Genomic DNA, 24,807 nt, shown 5'->3' on the forward strand with positions numbered 1-24,807 from the left:
CAAAACAAAAAAAAAAAAAAAAAAAAAGGAAGAGAAAAAGGCCTAAACTCTGTCACCAAGGGTGCTGCCTTCACATTGTTTCACCCTTCATAGCCTCAGGGCCCCTCCATCACTTTCTATCATAGTTTTCAAGAGAAGTCTCATCTCAGAGTGACTATTATGGACTTCACCAGCAAGAATTCACAGTCTTCTAAAGAATTACTGCAAAACCTTTTATGTGAAATGCCAAATGTTTTGCAAATACGTATTCACTAAATTCCATTGCAGTCAGTGACATTATATTATCCAGAAACAGGCAGGTTGAAATAAGGAGAAGGTAAGTGACCTTCCTAAAGTTGTAGTAGAAGCCAGAGGTATATTTTAAACATTCTTGCTGTTCTCTGATAAGAGCAGTACATTTTCTTAGCCCACCTGCAATTTTGCAAGATTGTTCATGGTTCAATGAACATCCAAATTACCAGAGTACTAAATAAAAAATGGCCCTGAGATACTTTTTAAATCTATCATGGGAAACCTGTTCAGACTAGCACCAGTCCAGTCATAAAAAAATTGCTCGTGACAGCCTGGTACTAGTAGAAAGACTGATATTCAGTACCAGTTACTATTTGGCTGAGGCCTTTATTTCCATGCTATAATTTCAGGCATTTGCAGAAATAAAGAGTAAAAACCATCTCTACTTCTATATATTCTTAAGATCAGCACACTTGCAGAGAGAAAAAAAAAATAAACCACAGCAAATGCCATGTGTTTTATAAACCAGAAAAGCTTTTTTTCTACATGCTTTCTGCACACCAAGGCACTCACTAAATCTGGCCCATCAGGAAGAATTCACCTGGGGGACTGTCTTGTTGATTTCTATCAAGAACCAAGGAAAGCACTTTTCCAGAGAAGATGCATGAAAAAACCCACACATTTCTTAACCAATATTTCACCGAGGACAGAGCTGCAGAAAGAGAAACAATGGGAGTCATCCCCTTATACCTACCACCCACCCAAGAAAGTGGAAGTCTCAGCATAATCAGATCAGACTGCTCTGCAGTGTGGCTGGCCTTTGTTTCCTTTATGTGCTTCCTTTATTACTGATCTGTGCTGAAAATCAAAGCTTAATGGCTGACACCCATTTTTAATGAATCAGTGTGACAGACAGAAGGGACAGGATCATTACTGCCATCCCAATATATGCAAACATTGCTTTTGTTCAACTGCCCTTTCCACATCACTTGATCAAATTGGACGTGTTTCTTGTGGATCATACGCCCAACCAATTTATAAACATCAGCTGTTTCAGACCAAGAGGTTTTCTTAGCATTGTACACAGCCCTTTACTCCCCTCCAGTAACAATAATGTCTGCTTTCTTTAAATAAATAATAAATAAATAGAAACAGAGTGAACTGAGTCTAGTGAGAGGTTTAGAGATGGTAGAGCTTGTTTCTGCCTTTGTTCTACTTCTGTAAATTATTATGCTGCAGCTACACGGAGAACATAAGCCATTATGACCTGCAGCATTTCTCCAGGGATACAGTACAAAAGTGGTCTATCAGAAATGCAATCAATTCCAGAGATGACTGCTTCCTGCACGCTTCCAAGCTGCTGCTTTATAAAACAGCTCCTCATAAAAGGAGCAGGAAATGCATGACATCGTTTAGCAACCAGTCATTAGAACTTAATGGAAGAGGATTAAAATAAAAAAATGCCATGCTTACAGACCTTTCCATACATTACCACAGCCTTTGAGAGAAGGAATTGGTGACATATTGGTAAAGCCTTAACCCATTCTTCTACCTTCAGAGACTGAAATATCCAAAAATCAAATAATAATCTTATTTGAAAGATAAGTTAAACAAAAATCAAACCTCCAAATGAAAGTGGAGTCAAAGGTTAGATTTCTCTATTTTTACCTAAAAACCCCTGGGGGAAATGGAAACATGTTCCCTAATCTTGATTTCTCTGACCTGTCTTTCCTCAGGTGCTATACCATGACATTTCTTGTGTTTTAGCAGTTGTCTCATTTCTAGTTGTCTACATGAAAGTGCATGTGCACTCCCTCTTCCATATGCTCAAGGTACAGTGAGAACAAACCAAATAACCTCTGAAATTATGTTCTTACTGATATATTGTACACATTTATTGAACACGTTCTACACTGAAAACACCTGGTGGGCAGTATCATGATCATTGATAATAATTCTGGCATAGCTTTTTTCTAGAGCAAAGCAAGTATTTACAGCTACAGCAGAATGCTGGTGATTAAGTCATTCTTATCACAATCAAAAGATAACTTGAACAGTAGGAATATCTCCGTCTCTTGAGATTCAGCTGTGTCTAAATCACCCCCAGAAGGTTTTATGAATCTTTCTTTCCTCGACAAGTCTTAAAACTGACGACTGCATGGTGCTGATAACCAATATCTGTATAAATGCTTTTCCCACTATATGTTAAATTGTGTCGCTAAAAATAAGTTACAGATCATCTATCTTTAAAAAGCACATTACGTATCTCTTAATGATTACATATCTCTTAAATGACAAGTCTTTTCACTGTACGAGCCAGAAGCCAGAGTAGAGGTATGTTTTTTTGGCAACTTTTCTGTCTCTCACACTTCACAAGAACGTGGGAGTCAGAGCCTTGCCCAGCATATGGATGACCTGCTGCATGACAGAGCTACGTAGTCACACCTTGCCATCCCATAGCCTGAGGAAACAGCAAAGTGCAGTTACAGGAATTCAAGGTACTCAACTGGTAGGAAACAGCATCTTCTAGTACTGTGAGAAGTGTTGACTCACAAGGTTTGTCCGACTCACATTAAATATTTACAGTTATTGGCTACTTTAGTCGCTCAGCTGTAATAAAATGTACTCCCTGCAGCCACGCCACCCCAGGCTGTGATCCAGCCATGCTCCACACCCAAGGTTCTGTCAGCAAGCCAGCAAATGCTGTCTCCTGCCATCTCCAAAGCAGTGTGGCAAGGACAGCTGTCTAACACTGGGAACAGCTGCTGTTCCATGACCAGCACCTCATCCAGAAGGAGCAGCTGGGAAAAGGTGCAGCTGAAAGCATCGCATGCTGAGGGAAACTAAAAAAACATTCTGGCCATTTCTGACTATCAAAGCAAGGAAGATGCCTTCTCCCAAAGCCCAAAACTTTAATTCATCACTCTTGAACCAAATGATCTTCATTTGACTCAGAATTTGACAATCCTCTTGTGGTTTTGGCGCAGCATCACCTGACTATACCACCTCTCTAAGGACAATGTTTCAAATCTCCTACTATTGCAATCAGACATTTCATTCTTCATGTCACAAATGTCAAATATAGTGTTGCTGTTTATTGCTAGAAATCATCATGTTCAACCCAAAGCTAGATTTATTTTACTACTATACAAAAGCATTCATATATATGTATAAGAAAAAAACCCTATTCTTCATGCCAAAAAATGGCATAAACACCAAGACTAAGAAACTTGGGATGCCCCTCGGCTCTATTCCTTTATTCCAACTGCACATTTAACACACCCAGCTTTTTTTTACAGCTGTGAAATTATGCAATGTTGCAACAATAAAGCTTAATTCAAAATGAACATGAAGTATCAATAGGAAACTGTGTCTGCTTTAAATTATTATCCTTTATTATTGCAGTCATTTAGAGTTCAGGTAGCCTATGATTTTGAAAATCATCTAAATGACTAATTTAACACTTCCTTAGAAAAACATGCTTTAATTTAACAGTCACAGGTTTTTGAGAAGCATTTCTAGTGCGGAAATCACCAACACCAGCCACAAAGGTAAAATTCAGATCTAACTGTCTATTCCAAGCTCATTTTCACAGCACTTCTTATATCTAATATTTTAAAATTTTTTTAATGCATATAGAAACAAATTATAAGAAGATACAAGAAATACAAGAAGAACATAACACTGCCTCAGAGCAAGGGCTTACTACGTTGTGCTTTCAGCCATGGTCATGAGGGGACATGGGACATGTAGGGAAGAGAAAGAAAAGGGGACATAGGGGATCAACCCACTTTCAGGCAGAGATTTTCCAATTCTGGCACAGCTGGTAACCCAATTAATAAACATTAACATATCTCTCTCCCAAGCATTTGTCCAGTCTGCTTTCCCACCCACCTGTATGAAACATCCTTTGACAAGGAGCTCCACAGGTTCACTGCATGCCACACAAAGAACCATATCCTTTCCTCTGTTTTAAACCTGACTCAAATTAACCTAATTCTATGGGATCTGCATCTGAAAAATACAATGATCAGTAAGCTGGTCTCTGGCATTCCTCACCATGCCACTCAGAATTGTGTGGACCTCTCCCATACTTCCAAATCATTTATGTTCCAGGTTGAAGCGTTCACCTCAGCTATTCACATTGTACAGTAGATAATAGGAGTGCATTTGTAAAACAAAATTATTGATGTAGAGTCTCCAGGACCCTCAGCAGGCTTTTTTCTTCCAATTAGTATAAAAATGCTCCTGCAGATTGTATAGTCATTAGCAGTTGGATTGCACTGGGCTTGTTCCAGAATTGCACATGTTCCAGCGTAGGCTGGTTTTGTTTCCAAATGGAATTCAGTTCAAGTGCTCCAAGACTGTCCTCTGCTTGAGCCAAAGTGCAGTAAATGAGGATGATTTGAAGATATATTTCAAAACCACATGCCTGATCTGGACTAAAACTGGCAGATTTACCTTGGTTTTCCTTACATAGAAGTTGCTCCATAACTGTGAATTGTCCTTGTCACTATGCACTGAACCTTTTCCCCTTTAAGGACATACTTTTTGAAGATGGGAGGACCAGAACTGCACACAGCCATTAAAGCATGGGAAAACCATTAATGTATTTGCTTTCATTCGGATGTCTTCTGTTTTCTCCTTTAATTCTTTCTCTATATTTGTATTTGTTTTCTTTTCATACTACTGATGAACACTAAGCTAACAATTTCATGGTCCTCAAGGTCTCACTCCTGAGTTGTAATGGTCTCTCAAAACACAACATTTTAGATGTTAAGTCAAAATTACTTTTCCCTGTATGTATTGCTATACATTTACCCATGTATCTCATTTTTGACACACATGTGAAATCTAAGAATTGATAGAAACATCTCACACAGCACAAACATCAATTAATCAGCCAGTTATGGCAAACTCAAAAAAGGGAGGAGCTTTTTATCAGTGGAGCAATGAATTCCCCCTAAATTTCTCCTACTTTTAGTAAATTAAAAACTTGCCACAACTAGAAAGGAACCCTGGAAAACCCTTCTGGTAGAGCTACTTCCAGCAGAGATCCTCCAGTTAATATGCAGTTTGGGACCACTAGTATCACCTAAATAACACATTATAACCTCGGGTAATCATGTCAGAAAAGAGCATCCAAAAGTTAATTATGCTTTTGAATGGCCTGGCTGTTCCTCACCACTTGCCAGGAGCAACCTTAGGAAGGACATTCAGGTGCTCCAGACAGCAGCATTCTCTGGTAATAGTAACTCAAGTTCAAATAAGCACAGCCTAGCTCCCTCTTTTTCATACTGAGATATTACAGGTTTCTAAATTTATTACAAAGCTGCTGAATTTTAAGAATTTTAATGCATAACACCAGATGATTGGCTCTAGGAAGAATTCTTGAAAACAGAAAACATATAAAAAGAGACATTTCAGCTCAGATCTAAATTCTGGCAGGACATAACAGACATCTTAGTCAGCCAATACATCAGGCTTTTTATGGGAATAGCTTAACTAAAAAAAATCTCACATTTTAATTTCAGATTTTCAATTACTTGGTCCAAAAACTTGCATTGTAGCTTTTTTTCTCTCTTAAGGAAAGATTGAGATATATGAATATTCCAGAATTAGAACAGAGACCCTTGAGAAGAAAGATATTAATCTGAAAATCATGAAATTAGATATACTTAATGCATTCTATTATATAAAACTTATTTATTGTATAATTGAAATATATTTAATATATACACATCTTATTGATGCCTTCTGGCTTTATGGTGTTGGCATTCCCTCAGATTGCATATTCTTCATAAAAATGAAACCCAGAGAGCTTTTTGAAAATGAAAGTTTAAGTTCCTAAACTCTGATTCAGATCTTGTCAAGCAGGCAAATGCCCTCATGCTTGGCTTTTCTCAGGGTAAGGACTTTTTACCCTGTGTGATGAAAGCTGATCCAGTGCAGTGTGGATGACAAACATTAAAATGTGCAGGTCTAAAGCACCGTGGTTTTAGTGTGTGTGTGGGCATTTGAGCTTCCTTCCCTGTGTCCCAGTCAAGTGTCTTTGCTCTTCAGTTGAAAGGCTTGTACCTTCCTCTGTAAATAAAAAGACCCCACACAAAACAAGACTGAACAATCCCTTGGATTGCACAAGGCAGAAACCCTTTGGGCATTGGTGCAATTCTTGAAGGAACTGAATTCCAGGGGAAATCAAAGCAACATCTCATTGCCTGCTGAGCTCTTCCTGCCCAGTCCCCTCCAGCCTGTGCTCCAGCTGGAGGGGCTGAGCCCCCCAGCCCAGATCTGCCCGAGTGCTTTGCCCTGTGAGCCCTACAGGTGCAGCACTGCAAGCTGCCAGGGCACATGAAGGCACAGCAGGACAAAGAGAGCTAAACCAGCACAGATTATATCTGCAACCATACCTAAATGGGCTAGAGTCTGGAAAGGCACTTTTCTGTGAGATTCAGAAGTCAGCCTCATCAGTAAGGCAATGTCAATTCAACTGCTGTATCCTAAGTCTGCTAGGGTTATGTCCTCCAAAAATGTGTGAGAAAGTTCTGAAGGTTCAAGTCTGCATCCATACCTGTAGGCTTTTCTTTGAAGGAGCAGTTGTGGGGATTTCCTTAGAGAAGGATCTTCTCCAGAAATTTTGTCTTGTACAATGATTTCTTGATCTGGAGAAGTGTGTTTCATTATGAATCTCTCTTTTTTACTAAGGAAATGTGATTAATGTGATGCTAAGACTCCATTAATTCAGTATGACTTCTCATCTCATATATTTTCTTTTTCCAATCTGTTGATTGAAGATATTTTGTAGCCTTAACTTTTAGATTAAAGTAATGGTTAAAACAATTGAAATGAAAATATATTTGCTATCTTTATAGTCTGTAGGGATAATATAATCCATTTAGCCTTTCATAAAACCACATACAGAGAATAACAATTTTAGGAAGTCTATTAATTAACAAGTATGTCTGTGACTGTACCTAATACCCACAAATACAATATATACCACTGTATATCCAAGCATATAATACCTGGATGAACTCCAGAGAATATATAGGAAAAACACATACAGTAGAGCCAGTATATGATGGAGAATCCTTTTAAAAGGTCACTGGCATGGAACTAAACCTGTTAAAGGAGGTTTTACTATACTCCATAAGTGTGCTTTGAAGAAGTTTCCATTATATTCAATTACTATTGATTCATTAGGTACATGAACGGTACAGCTCTAATTAAAAACCTTTTTAGTTCTCTCTTCAAAACCAGTGGGGAAACTTAAATAGCTTTACTCTGAACATAAAAAAAAAAAAAAAAAAAAAAAAAAAAAAAAGTGATAAAAACATTAATTAGAAAAATGGTAACCCAAATTTCCTGGCCTTCTTTGCTGTGATGTCTAAGTAACCATGGTCTCCCTGGCTTTCTGAGATGATGCACTTTCCAAAGCTCTTAGATTGCTTGTCTTCAGCATGAGCAGACCTTGGCATGTCTCACAGGCAGGCCTGCTTGCTCACACACTCTGTCCCTTCCTTCTCTGGCAGGACAAGGTCCCAGTGCTGGGAATCCCAGACAGAAGAGAGGAAAGACAGAAAAGGAAGAATGGCTTTATTTGACTAACCCAGAGACTGACTCAGAGAGCCTTTCTCAGGACAGGGGAAGGGCTGGCAAAACACAGTGCTGGGAATGGCTCTGGCAAGGGGGATTCTGCTCCCAAGGTACATTCCAAAAGCTAGGGGATAACTGCTGGATTTTGCTGAGCTTTCATCGTTCTGTGGATGAAGTCCAGCCTTTACTGATGACCCAGCAGCCAGACTGTGCAAACCCCAAGAGCCTTTCCTTGTAGAAGGTTCTTTATCCTCTGGCCCTGTCCCAGAGCATCATCCAGATGTTACAGTATCAGTAAAAGGCTTTGCCAGCTGGCCTGAAACAAAAATACTCGAAACCTACTCTGGGAGAATGAAATGTGCCTCTCTCTAGATAGCTTGCAACTTCATGCTTAAAAGCCTGTCACCTCTGCTACTTAGGCTTTGATAGCCACTCATAGAAATAATAAGTAGTCAGAAGTACTTAAAATACCCCTGATTATACCTTCTGATTGCCTGGCAATTAATAGCAAATCTGAGATAGGACAAGTCACCTCATGCTTCCAATACCACCCCATGTATTAGTGAGTGGCTAGACTTCCTGAGGACAAAAAAACATCCTAAACATTGCCAGTGCTTGCCAAAACAATCATACACCCAGGCCTTTATTTCTAATGTTATGCAGCTACCAGATGGGTTTGGGCCCCACTTGTGGTAATTCACCAGGCCAGATTGAAACCAGAGGGCTGCACGGTTTTAACATAGACTTCTTCAACCCCCCTGCTCAGCACTTCTTGCTGAGATGGAGGCAGATTCAGGCTGGATCAGGGCAGGCACAGCCCATATGCCCCATCCAACCCAGTGTGACTGGCAGCTGGTAAAACATCAGTCCCTGCCCCAGTTATGCTCCAACAGGGCCAGGCTCCAGGTCCCACAGCCTTGCCCAGCTATAGAAATAGATTTTTGAAAGAACTGTTGGTATTCAATAGCAACAGGAATTTTGTTTACTTACACAAGATATTTTTATGGAACAGAAAATTCCTCCTCTGATCTCCTTTAATCAACTTACAAGGTCTTGCAGTGTGTATAAGTGTATACAAATTAGTGTGATCAGTTGATTTTTCCATAAGGATTTCCTAGACTCAGTTGATTTCAGATAACCATTTCCAAAATAGATCTTCTGCTCTGCTTAATCTTTTTGAAATTTCCTCCTCCTGTGTGATGGAAACAAGTCCACAAGTAAGGACAAGTATTTTTTTATGCCTGCTACACTCAGTGCTGTAACTGTGACAGGTTGCAGCTTCATCAAATTCCTCCCTTAGCAGCTACTTCTGCTCAGCCTCCAGCAGGGATCCAGACCAAGCTGCAGGTACTTTCACACATGAATAAACTTCCACCAGAGGCTGCTGCTTTAATGAACTCTACGTGCAATTCAGACAAATTCAGGTCTACCATCATTTTTATCCACTTAAATACGTTTTAGCCTGTCAAGTGAACAGAAAGAGGAAGCCATTACTTTTGTAAATGTAACAAGAAAAGTGTCAGTTCCATTATTTACACCTGAGTTGGGCAAGGTAGAGAATAATGTATGGTAGAGACCAATTCAGCATGGAATGGACTAAACAACCCACTGAACTCCATTTCATCAGCAATTTACTGACTTTCATTTCATTTTCCTGCATCAATAAGTTTGGTTATTAAGGCATAGACCCCTGCCATGCCTCTGGAGGGCCTCAGCACTGCTTTATACAGCAATTTCACTTCCCCAGCACTGGAAGAATCCCATTTTCTTAATGTTGAGGATATGTTCCATCTAACTTAAAACATCTGTGCCCAATAGTTTAAACATTGCCAAAAACCCTGCTCCCCAGCTCCATCTTCAACAGCTCCCTATGGTCACACTCTAAGAGGACACGCTTCTCAAAGGAGTTCTAAAGGCCAAGAATATAATTTTCATATAAGTAATTTTCAAAGTCCAGACTTCAATAGGAGTTGGCTAAATCACTGCACAATTATTCGAAAATTCAGTGCTTATCTTTTTTTGTTACTTTATGGGGTTATAGAAAAAGTCTTAAAACTATACATGGTCCAAAGGAGAAATTTAATCTTGCATAGTTTCATTTCTGTTAATTGCTAAAGCCAAAAGGAAGTCTGTCAAAGGCTCATAATTCCCCAGCATCTTCTGAGACGTGAACATACATTATCAAATAAGATTACACATTACATTTGTCCTTTGGAGGGCATTCTATGAATGAGGAGTATGCTCTGGGTAAGACTGAGGGTCAGACCTACTCTGATGTATATTTCCATATTTGCACTTAGGCTAATGAAAATGCATGAGTTGCACCACTTGCAGACATTAGTCTTTTTCTTTAAATGTTTATTGTAAAGGCCTGAACTGAGCTAAATCTTTTCAAATGGATCTGCATGGCTTCTCAATAGGTTTCACACATAGCTTACAACTGCTATTTTCTGTGTTCTTCTTGCCTATATATCTTACCTGTTTGATAAAGAAGTAGAGTCACTCAAAAGGAGTGGTTGTTGCCCACTGTCCCACAGACCTCGCTGGTAGAAATTGTTTTCTATCTGACTTCTCTTTTCCTAGGTCTACTGATGTAGGTATGTTTAAATAAGGAGTTCTGGAAACCAAATTCATCAGCTGTATGCAAACTAATTAATTTTAGGGGCATTATCAGACTGTCACTCCGTAAGAATAAAAAAAAAAATTATTTGAAATAACTATGTATAACTAATAACCAGTCACATCTGGTTCATTTAAAAGAACTAATATTATTGGCTAATAATAAAAAAATATTAGGTCTATAGCACCTTACTAAACTTTGTACTTAGTCCTTCACTAAAGATGACTTTTGGCATGGAGTCCCTGAAAGCTTTCCAGGTCGGTGATTTTATTGACATGGTTTTGGAAACCAGCATTGTAAAGACAGCTGGATTGGAAGAAAGGTCCATGGATGCAAAACATGAAATATGAGATACATTTTTAAAGAATCAACCAGTGTGGGTCAGATAGATGTAAGTACACTTAAAGAGGAAAGTCCAAAATGTATTGGGAGAATAAAATGTAACAAGAGGGGAAATGTCCTCTTTAAAGTTTAAACCAGTTAAAGAAAAGATGGTGTTGCCTACCAAGAAAGACAGAAATACCATGGAATAAAGACCCCCAAAATCTCTCCAGCCAACCTTCAGCCTCAAAGCAGGACCCAGTCATTACATGCAGTCATTTAAAACATGGACAAACGGTGGGGATATACTTCCAAAAGGAAAATACAGCCTTTGTTTATATACTTTGTCTTATATATGTCTTTGTATTATATGTCTTCATATATATCCTTTGTCTTATCTCATTTATGTCTTCAAACCTGTGAAAAATGGTTTTTGAGGTTATTGGAATGTCTAAAGCTCATCTTAAGCAAGTGCCAGGGGGTTGACAGATTCCATTAAATGTGAGATAAGAAGAATTCCTGTCCCATGTCTGAAAGGTTGCATGATTCTGAGCTGTTGGGCTGATGTAACCAAATGTGTAAAATTACCCATAAGATTAACTCTCCCCTGTGCTATGGTGACTTCAGTGGGACAGAGGGGTATAAAGAAGTTGAACTTCTGCATATCTTCTGGGACCCAGAAAAGGCTGCACTGTCACTGGTGCCTTGAAATGAAACTCCAAACCAGTTATTCACAGAATCAGTAGCTCTATTCTCCCTATTATTGTAATTGTGCACTGTGCTCAGAAGCATAGAAGACTTCTCCTCAGTATATTATTTTCCAGAATATTTGCCACAAAAAAGGACAGATTGCTATAAGTGCCACTTAATCTAGCAATAAAAACCCTCTAATTCTTACGTCTCTCAGAATTTCCAATGTTTGACAGTTTTGACTCTCTGACTTCCCAGCACATTCTAAGCAGGTCTTTCATCAATCCCACTCTTGGCAATCTTTAAAAATCAAGTATTTCTAGTGGGGACAATCTTAAAATGCAGAATGTTTCTTTTAAAAGCAGTCTTATATCTATAGGACAGAGGTATCCAGGTTCCTTAAAGCATATCTGTTTTCCTAAAACCTCAAAGAGCATCAGAAGAAATAATGCAGTTAAAAGCTTCCAGTAATGCAGGAAACAATTTTCCACCTCTTCTGTGAATCCAGTTACTAAACTAGGAAGGATAAAACAAAGATTTATAGGATTAAAAGATGAGCATCATGCAAAGAAGCTGTAATCAAGAATATGTGTATTCAGCAGAACCAAGACAAATTTCATACCCTTCATAATCTAGGGAAAATTAATTCAAAATTCAAATTGGATTATGTGTAAGTATCTGTGTGAGGCCAGCCATGCCTCTCTCATCTACTCCACATCTGATTTTTCCTCTCTGGCATTCTATTTATTCATTACATGCACTGGCTGAACCATACTTTGAGAACCTTGATAAATGCCAGCTATTGCTATCCAGTTAGTTGCCTCTGTGTTGGTTAAGTGCAAAAATGTGCAAGCCACAAACCTTTTGGCTGAGCAGGCGTGTGCTTCCTCAGTCTGGCTGGGTATCTTTCAGTAGCATAAAAGGGAAACTTTGTCAGTTTGATGTGCATTTCACTGTGAGCACATGCAAACCTGTCCTAGAAACTAACCACAAAATAATTGGATGAGGTGGGGAGTTTTCAGTCGGGAGCTTTTTCACTTCTCTTTGGTATGATCTTAGCTGAAGTATGCCCAGGTCCTGAGAGCAGGTACAGGCTTACTAAAGTCAGAAAGAAGGCAGACCTGAGTGAGTAGAAGTGGTGAGTCTGTTTTCAATAGCAGAACTAGGCATGGACAGCACAAGAGCAACCTGAACAGGCACATCCATCACCCCAGGGAGATGCCTAAACCTCACCAGCAGCAGCTGAAGCAAGACTCCACCTACCTGATCAAAGCATACAAGAGGAAAAACATTTAAACAGTTTGTCTGACGTGACACAAGACAACTGATAAACTCAGCAAGCTAAAAACATCAGATTTTTCTAAATGACAGATGTCAGTTGCAGCACATCCTTGTGCAAGAACTTGCTTAACAGGGAGAAGAAACTCAGGCCAAAGATGAAGAACTCTTATCTCTGTTTCAAATACTCAGGAATGCAACTGAAGATTTTAAAGGAATGGCTTTGAAGAATTCTGTATTCTTATAAATAGTATTTGCAGCTGCCTGTAGCCTTTGACAAAATGTCAAAAACAGCAAATATACTTCCTTCTTCACTTGCTTATCTGTACAGAGAGCATACCTGTGTCACTCATGTTCAGCCTTCCAGTCACCAGTAATTTTTGCTTCCTCAGTCTGTAGGAGAATGATTGCAATACCAGGAGGGAAATGAGACAGAGCAGTCAAAGAAAAAATCAAAACGTGTGAAAACAATGTTAAGCATAACAGTTAAACACATACTTTCCTCAATGTATATGAAGAAACTGCTTTGTGATTTCCTAAAGATCTAAAAATCTTTAACTCCACTTTATACTAGACAGTAGAATATGAGAATAGCAGTTTTTATCTGTGATCCTGCCTTCTCTTTGTCAACTGAAACAAGCTGAGATTTAATCCCTCTCTGACTCCTTTGTCTCAGCCATTGTTTATTGGGTTGAAATTATGTGAAAACCCCCACAAATGTGAATTTTATCTCCCTTTCATTGGAAGTGTCAGCAAATTACTCCATCTTAGTGTCCACAGTCCTGAGTCAGTCAGCAATCTGTAAAGTAAATCTCCCTTTTGACTGAAATCACCTTTCAGCAGAAATCTCATAATTCCTGAAGAATGTAAGTGATGAGAAAACTCAGATCTGTGGCAAGAGAAGGTATCTGAGACCTCCTGTATGGCTGTCACAGGAAATCAGTATTGGTGTATTGATCTAAATCAAGTGCTGCAGGAGACATGTGGATGTGTTCCCAGTAGCTGATGCTCTCATTGTAGCAAGCCTTGCTTTCTGGGAAGCTAGAGGATATTAGGTCTCTATTTGTATTTGCTAGTTTGGAAATGTCTGGAAAGTCAGTTTTACTCCTTACCATGCTTTCAAATGCAGTACAGGCTCACTTTAACTTTAATTAGGATTTTGGTAACATTAAGTTTCTGCCACAGGCAGCGATTAGAGAGTGGTGTAGAATCAGCCTTTGCAAGTGCATTTCTCTTATTGTGATTAGAAAGGGATGGCTGTATTTCTAAAATGAATACCCCAGTGCAAGTTTGTCCTCTGGTTTCACAGCAGCCACAGGTACTTGGCTGAATCACTAGCAGCATTCCTGATAACAATACTCCTAGCACTGCACAGCCTGACTGGCTCATGGCTCTGTTTCCAGTTCAAATTCAGAATTTCACACAAATCCTGTGAAACCCTTCTCTAAACTTTCCTCTCACCATCCACAAAGGGACACTGGCCTCTGTATTTTAATAGAGGCCACCCAGCCCCCCTCATCTGACAGAGTACATGGGCTATGCATGGAGAAAAAGAGTGGGTTTAGTCTCCAAAGAAAGACTAATTTATAGAAAGAAAGATGTCAGGGAAGCCCGAGTTGGATTTCAGTTCAGGTACAGAAAAAAAAGCTCTGTGTGATACATCCATCCCTTTAACCAAGCCCATACAGAATAACAATCATGTCTTCACTGCCTAATTCCCCTTTCTCCTTCTCTCTTCTAGCAGAAGGGCTGATACCAGCATGCAGGATTTATTCTTCCCAGGAATCCTCATCAGAGATGCTTTCCCTGCTAAACCCAGGGGAAATCCAAGAGCAATTCAATTTGTGAAATCTAATGAGGTCACCTATCAGCTGCAACCTGATGGGATTGTTTAGCAGGGCACTGGGAACTCCTGTGTACCCCAAGGCATCACACAGCTCAGATTTTCTAGAGGACAGTGAAATTTGCCCTGGTTCTAGGCAGGATGGGCTAAACACAGAGGGTACCCTGTACCACCTCACCTCATTTTCTGGGGACAGGAGAAGGAGTCCCTTCCAGGTTGGGGTAGCATGGTGGTAGTGTGTATGTTGCCAATTTCCGATGGTGAGCCTTTCACATGTGAACTGTTTGCCTTTCTCGTACACCCTTTTATCAATATTGTTGCTGTTTTTTACTGTTAATTTCATATTTCATTGTTGATTTTAGTAAATTTTTCTTATCTCAGCTCCTGATTTTACCTTTTGTGACTCCAATTCTGCTCTCCAGCCCTCCACAGGGGGAGAGGAAAGGGGCAGGGGCAGTGAGCAAGCACCACATGGTTCGGAGTGTTTCAGTGGGAACACCTTTCCTATACCACAACAAATACTTACCTTCAAATATTTCACAGATGGTTGATAGGCTCTTCCTCATTAATGAATTCAGACTTCACAACATATTGTCTTGACATAAGGATAACATTTAAAGATTCAAAGACAGCAAGTAGCAATAGAGGTTGTCTGAAATAATTTATATGAGTAACGTTCTTTAATTGAGTTCAAGGTCCTTTGAGTATAGGTCTGATAAATACAAAACCCATGCACAAGACTACAAACATTTTTAAAATATCTACTGAAGCAATACTGACAGTCTGATACAAATATAAATGTGAAAAATAAATAATATCAGATTTAGTACCTTGGTTCTGTTCCTTTCTGACATCCACATTCAGTTATGCTGTGGTTTATCACTGGGAATTTAAAACCAAAAATTGAGAACTTTTCTAAGAACAGAGTAGAATTTAGGATTCTAGCTATACCTATGACTTTCATCATTTTCAGTAGCATGAACCAATCCTCATGCTTGCTTTCTTTGTGCTTTTCAGGTTCTAACACTCTGGCTTTTTTCAAAGCTTCCCTCTCGTTACAGAAATTATGGCCATCTGTCAGCCTCTGCTCAGAGGATGAATTACTGTCCACGAGAAAGATGAGGAACAATGGCCAGCACATGGTTGTTAATAACAAGGCTGCAGCACTTTAAGAGGGGGAGAAACCTTCTTTTAACAGCTCTTTGTAAAGAAATATCCAGAATATCCAGGCATCTCTGAAATGTCCAATATAACAAATTGAAATGGAGTCTTAAAATGCACTGGGTAAATGCTGCTGATACACACATTTTAAGAGAGGAAAGTTGTTAACAATAGGTAGAACATCCAAAGTTCTTGTAGTTGTGGCATGAAAAGACAGAACACAATGATCTTGATTTGTTCAGTTAATTTCTTTTTATACCAGTCAGAACAGGTAGTTGTACCTGTAGAAATTAGGGCCAGACCCTTCCAGCACCTTCAGCCATTACTGTGAGCAAAGAAAGGGTTTATTCTTCCCAATGAATTGTTGGAAAAACTTTCAAAGTCAAAACCAGATCAAAAGTACGTGTAAATCATCTGTCTTATCCTCACTTTAACCTGGTAGCATTGAAGACAGAAGAACTATGGTCTCCACCTGTGCCCCAAGCTACCCAGGGAGAGACTGTGCTGTCAGAGCAGCATGCTAACTAAAAATAAGTGACTAAAAAGAAGAATTTGCTCAAGAATTTTCCTAGACTGTTAAAACCAGTGGGAAATGCTTCTTCAGAGAAATACTCTAACAAGGAAAACCACTTATGCAAAAGCATCAGAATTTTCTAGGGGAAATGCCATTTTATGCTAGGAAAAAGACATGCAATTTTCAGTCAGGAGAATAAAAATGTTAGTTTTGTGATTGCCCACCTGGAGGGACTCTATCCATTAAACTCACTACTCACTAGAAGAAAGCAGATAGGTAAAAGCAACCCCTCATGAAGCTGCTACCTTCTGCAAACACTGCTGTCTCCCACACAGATATTGATTAAAGCCCGAGGTTTTCTTCCACATTTTCCTAATTTTCAAATACAGCTTGGTTTTTTTTCATTCTTATGTTTTTTGTTTCAAATTAAAGTTTTCTAGATAAAAAGGTTTTTGTAAAATCTTGAAATCCATGCTGAGCCAGTACAGCAATATCTTGCAGGAGAACAGCTTTAGGAAAGGATCTGCTATTACAGAAATCATGGTAAATTAGTTTTTCTGAATGCCTTCCAGGATCTGTTCAAAAGCCTCTGGTTACGGGGTAATTCACAGATGACATTATTTCCACCCACATGGATTTTCACCAATGTGAAAGGTTAATTTTCATATAAATTACACAGGAAATGGAATGTCACCCCCAGAGCTAAGGAAGAGGTAAGTAAAAGAAAATGCAGATGAATGGAATCACCCGAGAGAAAATAAAGGGCAGAACTGAAGTAGGATGGTTTAGTTCATAAAAATGCTGTACAGACCACAAGACTTATCTCTCCCTTGCAGAATTTCTCTTCTACACCAACATCAAGGTCCAGATTTCAGTCCCCATAATTTACCTGTTTCCAAGAGGAAAGCCCAATTTCCTGACCATATTTTGATTCCTCTGTACATGTTAGTGAATGGGTTGCTACATAACTTATGAAAGTGCAGTAGAATGTAGCACATTTTCTGCTCCTTCTACAGCAAAATGGTGACACGATTGTTATAATGAAAACCATCATGTCCAGGACCTTAAATACCTAGCTTTTGAAGTGAAATTCAAAGAGAAGGAAAGTAGCTTGTGATATTTATCTTTTTCAACTTGGTACATCCAGGACAGAAATGTAACCCAGCACAGTCTGCAGAAAATGACATTCCTTCCTTTAAGAGGGAAAATCTTTACTTTCAAAATCCTGAAACTTAGTGTTTTGAATGTAGAAAGACATAATTATAATGAGAGTCCCAGACACCAGAGTATTTGCAATCAAAGCGACCTCTGAAGAAAGAATTGAGATAAATGGCAAAGTGAGAGCAATGCGAGGCAGGAGGAAGAACTGGGAGTAAGGGAATTAAGAAGCAGTGAATAGCAAACATCTGCAAGAAAACTGCTGATTTGTGGCTGAGCAACTTCTCATACTGAGCCAGATGGTTCATTAGCAAAAAAGCATGGGTAGATGCCAAAGCAGCTTTAACTCTGCAGTGACCAACACCTGTACCTATTGCTCCCAGGAGCATTACAGAGATGTGCCATACAGTTTGTTAATATTAAGGCTGGCAGTATTGAATCATGGGTATCCACTGCAAGCTCTAACCTGTAAACAGCCCCTCAAACATGCATGGAGTCTGGAAGATAAGGCAGCAGATTATTTTTAAAGGTATAATACAGGTGTTACTTTGTAGCAGCATGTTATTGCCCTTTGCTGTTACTCTCTATTTTATGACCTCTTCTCACCATCCACCAAGTTTTAGGGAAAATGTGACGTTTGCTTAATGTCCAATTTGTTCCATTTTCATTTTTCAAGGCACCAAACATTCTCTTTTCATCTAGACTTTTACCTTTCTCTCAGACACTAATATTGGCTATGACAAATGCTTGGTTATTCTTGTGTTCCAGGCCAAGACTTTTTTTTCTCTTTGCCAATATAATACACACTGAGGCCAAATTTTCAATTGCTCTTTCCTGTCATCTAAGTCACAACTGTGGGGGAATGAGTTTGTTTGAACATCAGGCCCACCCAGGTTTATACAAATTCTCTGTGACAATATTTGGGCATCTGCTTTAGAGCAAACAGAGTGGACAGAGAGATTGCTGCCCTCTTTCACCTCAAAAACATCAGCACTGTAGATTGCCCATTAAAGGAGACTCTGAGAACACCTGGGTTTGTATCTCTGGGGCCATCTCTGTGGAAATCAGGTGATACTTCATGCCACTCTCACCAAATCTGTAAAATAAATCTGTATTTATACCTTCCCAAGGCCACCTTGCAATGAAAAGGAAAAAAGCTGTGGAGTGAAGGACAACAGCTCTGATTTATAATTACAACCCTTTACCCAGGATGATGGGGTACATAAGCATCCATCAAAGACACGTAAGTGCTTAGTATATACTGAGTCAGGCTTGTAATTTCCCAACCAGCTGGCAAGGACACCCTTTCAATGGCTGAATATGCTTTCTCCCATGCTGATAGCTTTGTGCTTAAACCTAATATTACATTTAAAAGTATACTTAGCATTCTATCAATATAATGCAGTCCCCTTCACCTTGCTGGAGACATCTGTCCAGAGTATATATAGCTTTGAAAATCTGGTACCAACAGCAGTGATGATGTTTTCTGTCTTTATTCTGGAAGTGGTGATACCACTTCCAAGAACCTATATACAAACCACCCAATATAGCTAGCCAAGCAAAAAAAAAAGAAAAAAGAAAAAAGAGTGTCTCTCTTCTTTCTCCACTTGAAATAAAGTCTCCATTGCCTCTGGGCATTATTCCATCATGTACTTTCTATGCCATTTTCCTAGAAACCCAAGTGACAAAACTCACTTATATTCTGCACGCACTACTCAGAGATTTATCTCAATCTTTCATCCTAACAAAATTCTAAAATGAGAAAAACCATTCTGACCACATGTAGTTGGTCTTCCCATTGTCCACTGAAAATTACAGTGTCATTTGTCCTCATACACTCCTGATGGGGCCAAAGAAACTGAGTGCTGAAAAACGACTATAGCCACAGACCAGCTGGCATTATTCTGAACTCCAGGTGTTGAAAGGCTAAATTTCCTGCTCCCTTACCTTCACCCTTCTGGTCAGAGGGATACACCAAGGTCCCTTGACTAAAAAGTGTGGATATAGACATGGAAAATTAGAAGATTTAACACTTCATCAAATATGTCTTAGAATTGGCTTCATATTTACCTGCCAGAAAGATATCTGGGTTAAGGAATCCCATGTCCTGTCTTCCCCTCAGGACATGGGATTCCTTTATCATTTCCTGTTTTTACATCTCACTCTGCTCTTGTTTTTCACTTGCTGCTTCTCTGGGATTTGACCTTAATTCAAGGAAATTTGGGGGATTTTTATGGAAGTGTCTAGATGTGAGGACAGATACCTTTGCTTCATCCTTGAGAGAATACACCTTTAACTTCTGCACCACATAATCTAAAAGTTTTCAGTGTTGTGTTGTCCTTTGATTTCCTATTTGCACTTCCTCTGATAGCTTGTGTGATTAGGCTCAGCTTCTGTTTAGAGAAAAGCCTTGCTTTTCTTCCCTCTCAATGCAAAAGTATTTCTTGCACCTGTGGCCTCTGTTTCAAAGTTTTTCAGATGGATCCTTGGCATTTTTCAAGCAGCTTCTACTCCAAACTTCCCAGAGATACTTGAGCTTTACTGTAATTCTGTTCCCTGCCTCTGTCTATACTCCCAAGAAGTTTCCCTTCTTCCTTCTCACCCCCATCCTACACTGGAAAAGACCATGGAGCCTTGACCCTGTCTGGATGCCAGACACCCACCAGAGATACTCCACTCTGTCACTCTCTTCCACAGAGGGACAGGGGAGAGAAAACATAACCAAAGGTTCATGAATTGAGATAAAGGCAGGGAGAGATCCCTCACCAATTACTGCCATGGGCATTACAGACTTGACTTGCAGAAATTGATTGACATTATAGCCAATCAAAATCAGAGCAAGATAATGAAAAGTTAAATAAAATTATTAAAATACCTTCTCTCCCATTCCTTCCTCCTTCCTGTGCCTTGTAGGAGGCAGAGGGAGATGGGGATGGGAGTTATGGTCAGTTCATCACACACAGTTCCTCAGGGAGAGGAGTCCTTCCCCTGCTCCAGCATGAGGTCCTTCCCACAGGAGAAAGCTCTCCATGAACTCCTTTAGAATCCTTGCTGTGGGTTACAGTTCTTCACAAACTGTTCCAGAGGGGGTCCCCTTCCATGGGGTGCAGTTCTTCAAAAACAGGCTACTCCAGGATGGGTCCCCCATGGGGTTGCAAGTGCTGTTAGAAAACCTGTCCAGCCTGGGCTCGTGTCTCCACAGGCCTGCAGGTCCCTGCCAGGAGCCTGCTTCAGCATGTGCATCCCATAGGGCCACAGCCTTCTGTCCACGGCCCAGCATGGATCTCCTCCATTGCAGGTGGATCTCTTTGTCCCCACTGACCTGCACAGCTGCAGGGGCACAGCTGCTTCACCGTGGTCTGCATCACAGCCTGCAGGGGAATCTCAGCTTAGGTGCCTGGAGCACCTCCTCCCACTCCCTCTCCACTGACCTTGGTTTCTGCAGAGCTCTTCCTCTCGCATATTGTAAATCCTCTCTTCTCTGAGAACAATTATGGCTCCACAAAAAATGTTTTTTTTCTTCTTAAATATGTTACCATAGAGGCATTGCTATGATTCCCAACTGGCTTGGCCATGGTCAGTGGTGGATCTTGGAGCTGGCTGGCAGTGGCTTGGCCAGACATGGGGAAGCTTCTGGCAGCTACTCACAGAAGCCACTCCAGTATCCCCCTTGCTACCAAAGCCTGGCCACACAAGCCTAATACAAATCCAAATATTCTTATTGGCTACAGATGTTAAACCTTGCTGCTTCCTCCTCTACAAGGGGTAGAGTGTCAATAAATGAGACAGTGGTTGTGGTTTAGTTAAGAAGTGATCTATTACATCCTCTGATACATGTCTGAAACACTCTACCCTCTCACCACTTATGCAGGATGGGTTGGCATCCTTGGCACATAAAGAGTTGGATGTTCTTCAAAAACAGCAGAGACCTCTTTTCTTAGGCATGATACAGTTAGCGCATCAATCAGTAAACATTTCTTTGTGAAAACGGAGAAAAGAGCTTAGTTTCACTATTCATATTTTGGGATTGCACACAGCATAATTTATTAGGATTTGCATTCCTGGTCGTGTATATGACAACTGATCTGCACCTCTGAACCCTCAATATACACCTAAAGATAATCACCAGTAACTGTCTTGTTATTGTTCCCTTGCATGTCAAGGATGTTTATTCATGGGCCTCTGGCTGTCTTCCCATCACTTTGGCCCTGCTCTCAAGTCACTAGATCTGAGTCTGTGTCTTCACCTCTATTTCCCACTGTCATTATACAATAACCATTTGTATTGCCACCCATCATCACTGAGCTTTGATCAAAACTAAAGCCACTGTCTAGAGCTGTCATTGATTTTACGTGCTGGAGACAAAAAGCCATCACATTGCTACAGAAGAGCAGCTCTCTAGGACGCTGTTTTTGTGCCATGCTTCATGACTTTGGTAATTCAAACACATCTGTAGAACTTTGGCTCTTTGGCCCTCCAGTCCTCATCTATGCTTTCATCCTTTCAACATATTTTCCATTAGCTTCATGCCACAATCTGTTTCACAGTTTCTCACTTTTACTTCACTGCAGTCAAAAGCTGAAGTTGCTAATCATCTCCTGATCCTTGCTCTTACATCAAGGAGCAGAGCAAAGACAGTCATTTCATGTTAAAATGCCATTAGTACTGGTGTGATGTTTTTCATTCCATCATTTTTAGAAATACAGGACACATGATTCAGCACTGGAGCTGGTCACAGTAGAAGCACCTTAAGTGATGAGATGTCAGGGGGACTGATGTAACACTCCAATCATACATTTAGGTTCAAATTGCATCTTTAACCTTTGTCTCTGTCATAGGCAGAAGGAAAGAAAGAAGGACAAAATTCATTCAGGCATTTCAATATGTAATTTTTTTTGGAAGATTTAACAGTGAAAAAATGCAGAGACAGTTTCAAAGTCTTATATCTGCTTAATCAATATTAGCATAGTGATTTCATATCTAAAACACAATTATTTCCTCTATTTTAACCAGTAAATCAGATGGAAATTAATGTATTTACAAGCAGTGTGCAAAATATTTCATGATTCTACAATATTAATTACAAGTCCACATATCACAGCAAAGATAAATTCTATTCATTGAGAAACCAACCATGACACAAGAAGACTGAGTAATGAGTACATGAGTATGCAGAATTAGGCATGCTTTGATCTATAGTATCAATAGTACCCTCAGAATTTAGAGTTGAGATCCTGCTGGCACATATGTCTGGGTACCCAGTTTGGCTGTGTATAGTAGTCCACAAATATTTTCAGCAAAGTGTCTTTCACACAGACCTATAGTGCCCTTCAACTGCACAAGACAGCAACAAAGCTACTGGTAAAAGGAAATTTAATCCTGTGTACCATTTATGATATACTGTATAGAAAGACTCTAACTGCAACTCTTCTCTGTCCCTGAGACCATACATTCACTGTACACAACACAAAGAATCTAAAGAATAATGTCCAGCATGCCCAGACAGGTGTAAATTGTGGCCTTGCAACTATCAGCTGAATATAAGATTTAAATATAAAGACCCCATTGTGTTGTATTTCCCTTTGCTAAGAAGCCATTTTTGAGTATCTAACTAAGACAAACTTTTCAAACTTTGCCAGGAGCTTTTTTGATGTATTTGATGACCAAACACACTAGCCCAACATGTTGGTGGTTATGCTCCACAAATGAGCAATCCACCCCTGGAAGTGTCCAAGGCCAGGCTGGATGGGGCTCCTGAGCACTCTGGTCTGGTGGAAGGTTGGAACCTTCAGACAATATTCAAGGTCCTTTCCAACCAAAACGATTCTAAGGTTCCATGAATGTCTGTGGACACTTCTAGCACAAATTCAGTGGATCTTTCTGTATCAGCAGTCTCCACATGCAAGAACATTTTTTCTGGTAGCAGCAGAAGTTACACAGGTATTGAGACACCATTAAACTTTGCCAAGGATCAGCTTCAGAGGTAAAAATAGTTCTCCTTAAATAATCTCAGAGTAGAAAGCCAAAGCCTTTAAAACTGGACGCCAGAAGAGATTCCACAGAAGGAATAAGTGCATAATTTTCTCTTTAAATCTGATGAAAACTGTAAGCAAATCCCACCACTTCTCAGTTTCACAGACAGGCAGATTCAGCAAATCCACCTGAAAATATCACAAGATGCTAAGAGTGGCTGGACAACTCTCACTGGTACCAAAAACCTGAGTTTCTAAAAGGCTTTTTCAGTGAGCAAAGGGAGATTTGTCCTTTAGTTTGACCAAACCAATAAGACTGACAGGACCCTAACCAGCATAGATGTTACAACTCACTTTAGAGTGAAGACTACAGGCAGATTTAATATTCTCATGAAATACCCTATGTTTTGACCCATCTTGTTTTGCTAAAGGTTCATGATGAAGAAATAGAGTCTTTAGCATTACTAAATATTGCTGCAATACAGATGGGTCAGGAAGTCATTGTCCACTTCTATTCAAATTCATTCTCTTTCTTCAAGATTCTTAGTGGGAATGTCAGTCATATTACCAGTTTCAAAGGACACCATTCTATATTGTTCAACAAGTTGGCTTTTTCAGGAGACATATTTCCATTTTTGTGATGGCTTGCAGCATTGTGTGAAGCCAAAATGGCAGATGGTCTCACAGTTATATTGTTGTTACGTTCTCAAACTCACAGAACCAGGGGTTTTTTTAACCAAGATGTTTATATTCTTTGCTCATAATAGCTGTCTTGGGCTAACTTAGCCTTACTATTCACATTTCATTCCCCTTATTCTTACACTGCCGGAGTGAGAGTCTGAGTGTGGCTGTCAGTGAGCTGCCTTCATGACTCATATTTTTGCACCTGCACACAGGACAGCATGAAGTCAGTCCCACATGGTGCATGGCAAAACCAAAATTTTGTCTTGCTCAATTTCACATGCATTGGGAAAGACTGTTCTCATTAAAATACATTTCCTAGTTAAAAAGTATTTTCCTAGTTTAGGAAGTAAAAATGCTTAATTGTCAGGTCCTAATCATTCTAAAATTTTCTGTGATATAAATGTTGCTCTTGCAACAATTTGTCATGACATTTGGAATGATTTTGTGTAAGAAAACAGCTAGAGGTAAGAGGTAAAATATCTCTTAATTATTTATACTTAAAGCAAAAACATTAAGAATGTATTCTTTTTAAGGGAAGTAAAAATGCTTACGTGTTTGAGACAAAAAAAAGGCGCATCAGTGATCCCACCTTCTTGTCCAGATCTTAGTGATTCTTCCAAATGCTGCTTTAGTCAGGTTGTTCGTGCAGTGTGACAGGGACTCACTCCCTGCAGGGGCATTGGCAACCCTCAGCAGTCACCTGTTCTGTGTGAAGGGTGATGACAGCTAAATGTTGGTA

This window comes from Agelaius tricolor, unplaced genomic scaffold, assembly GCF_023055355.1.
Source record: "Agelaius tricolor isolate 1412-34295 unplaced genomic scaffold, bAgeTri1.0.p SCAF_2, whole genome shotgun sequence".
Taxonomy (NCBI): domain Eukaryota; kingdom Metazoa; phylum Chordata; class Aves; order Passeriformes; family Icteridae; genus Agelaius; species Agelaius tricolor.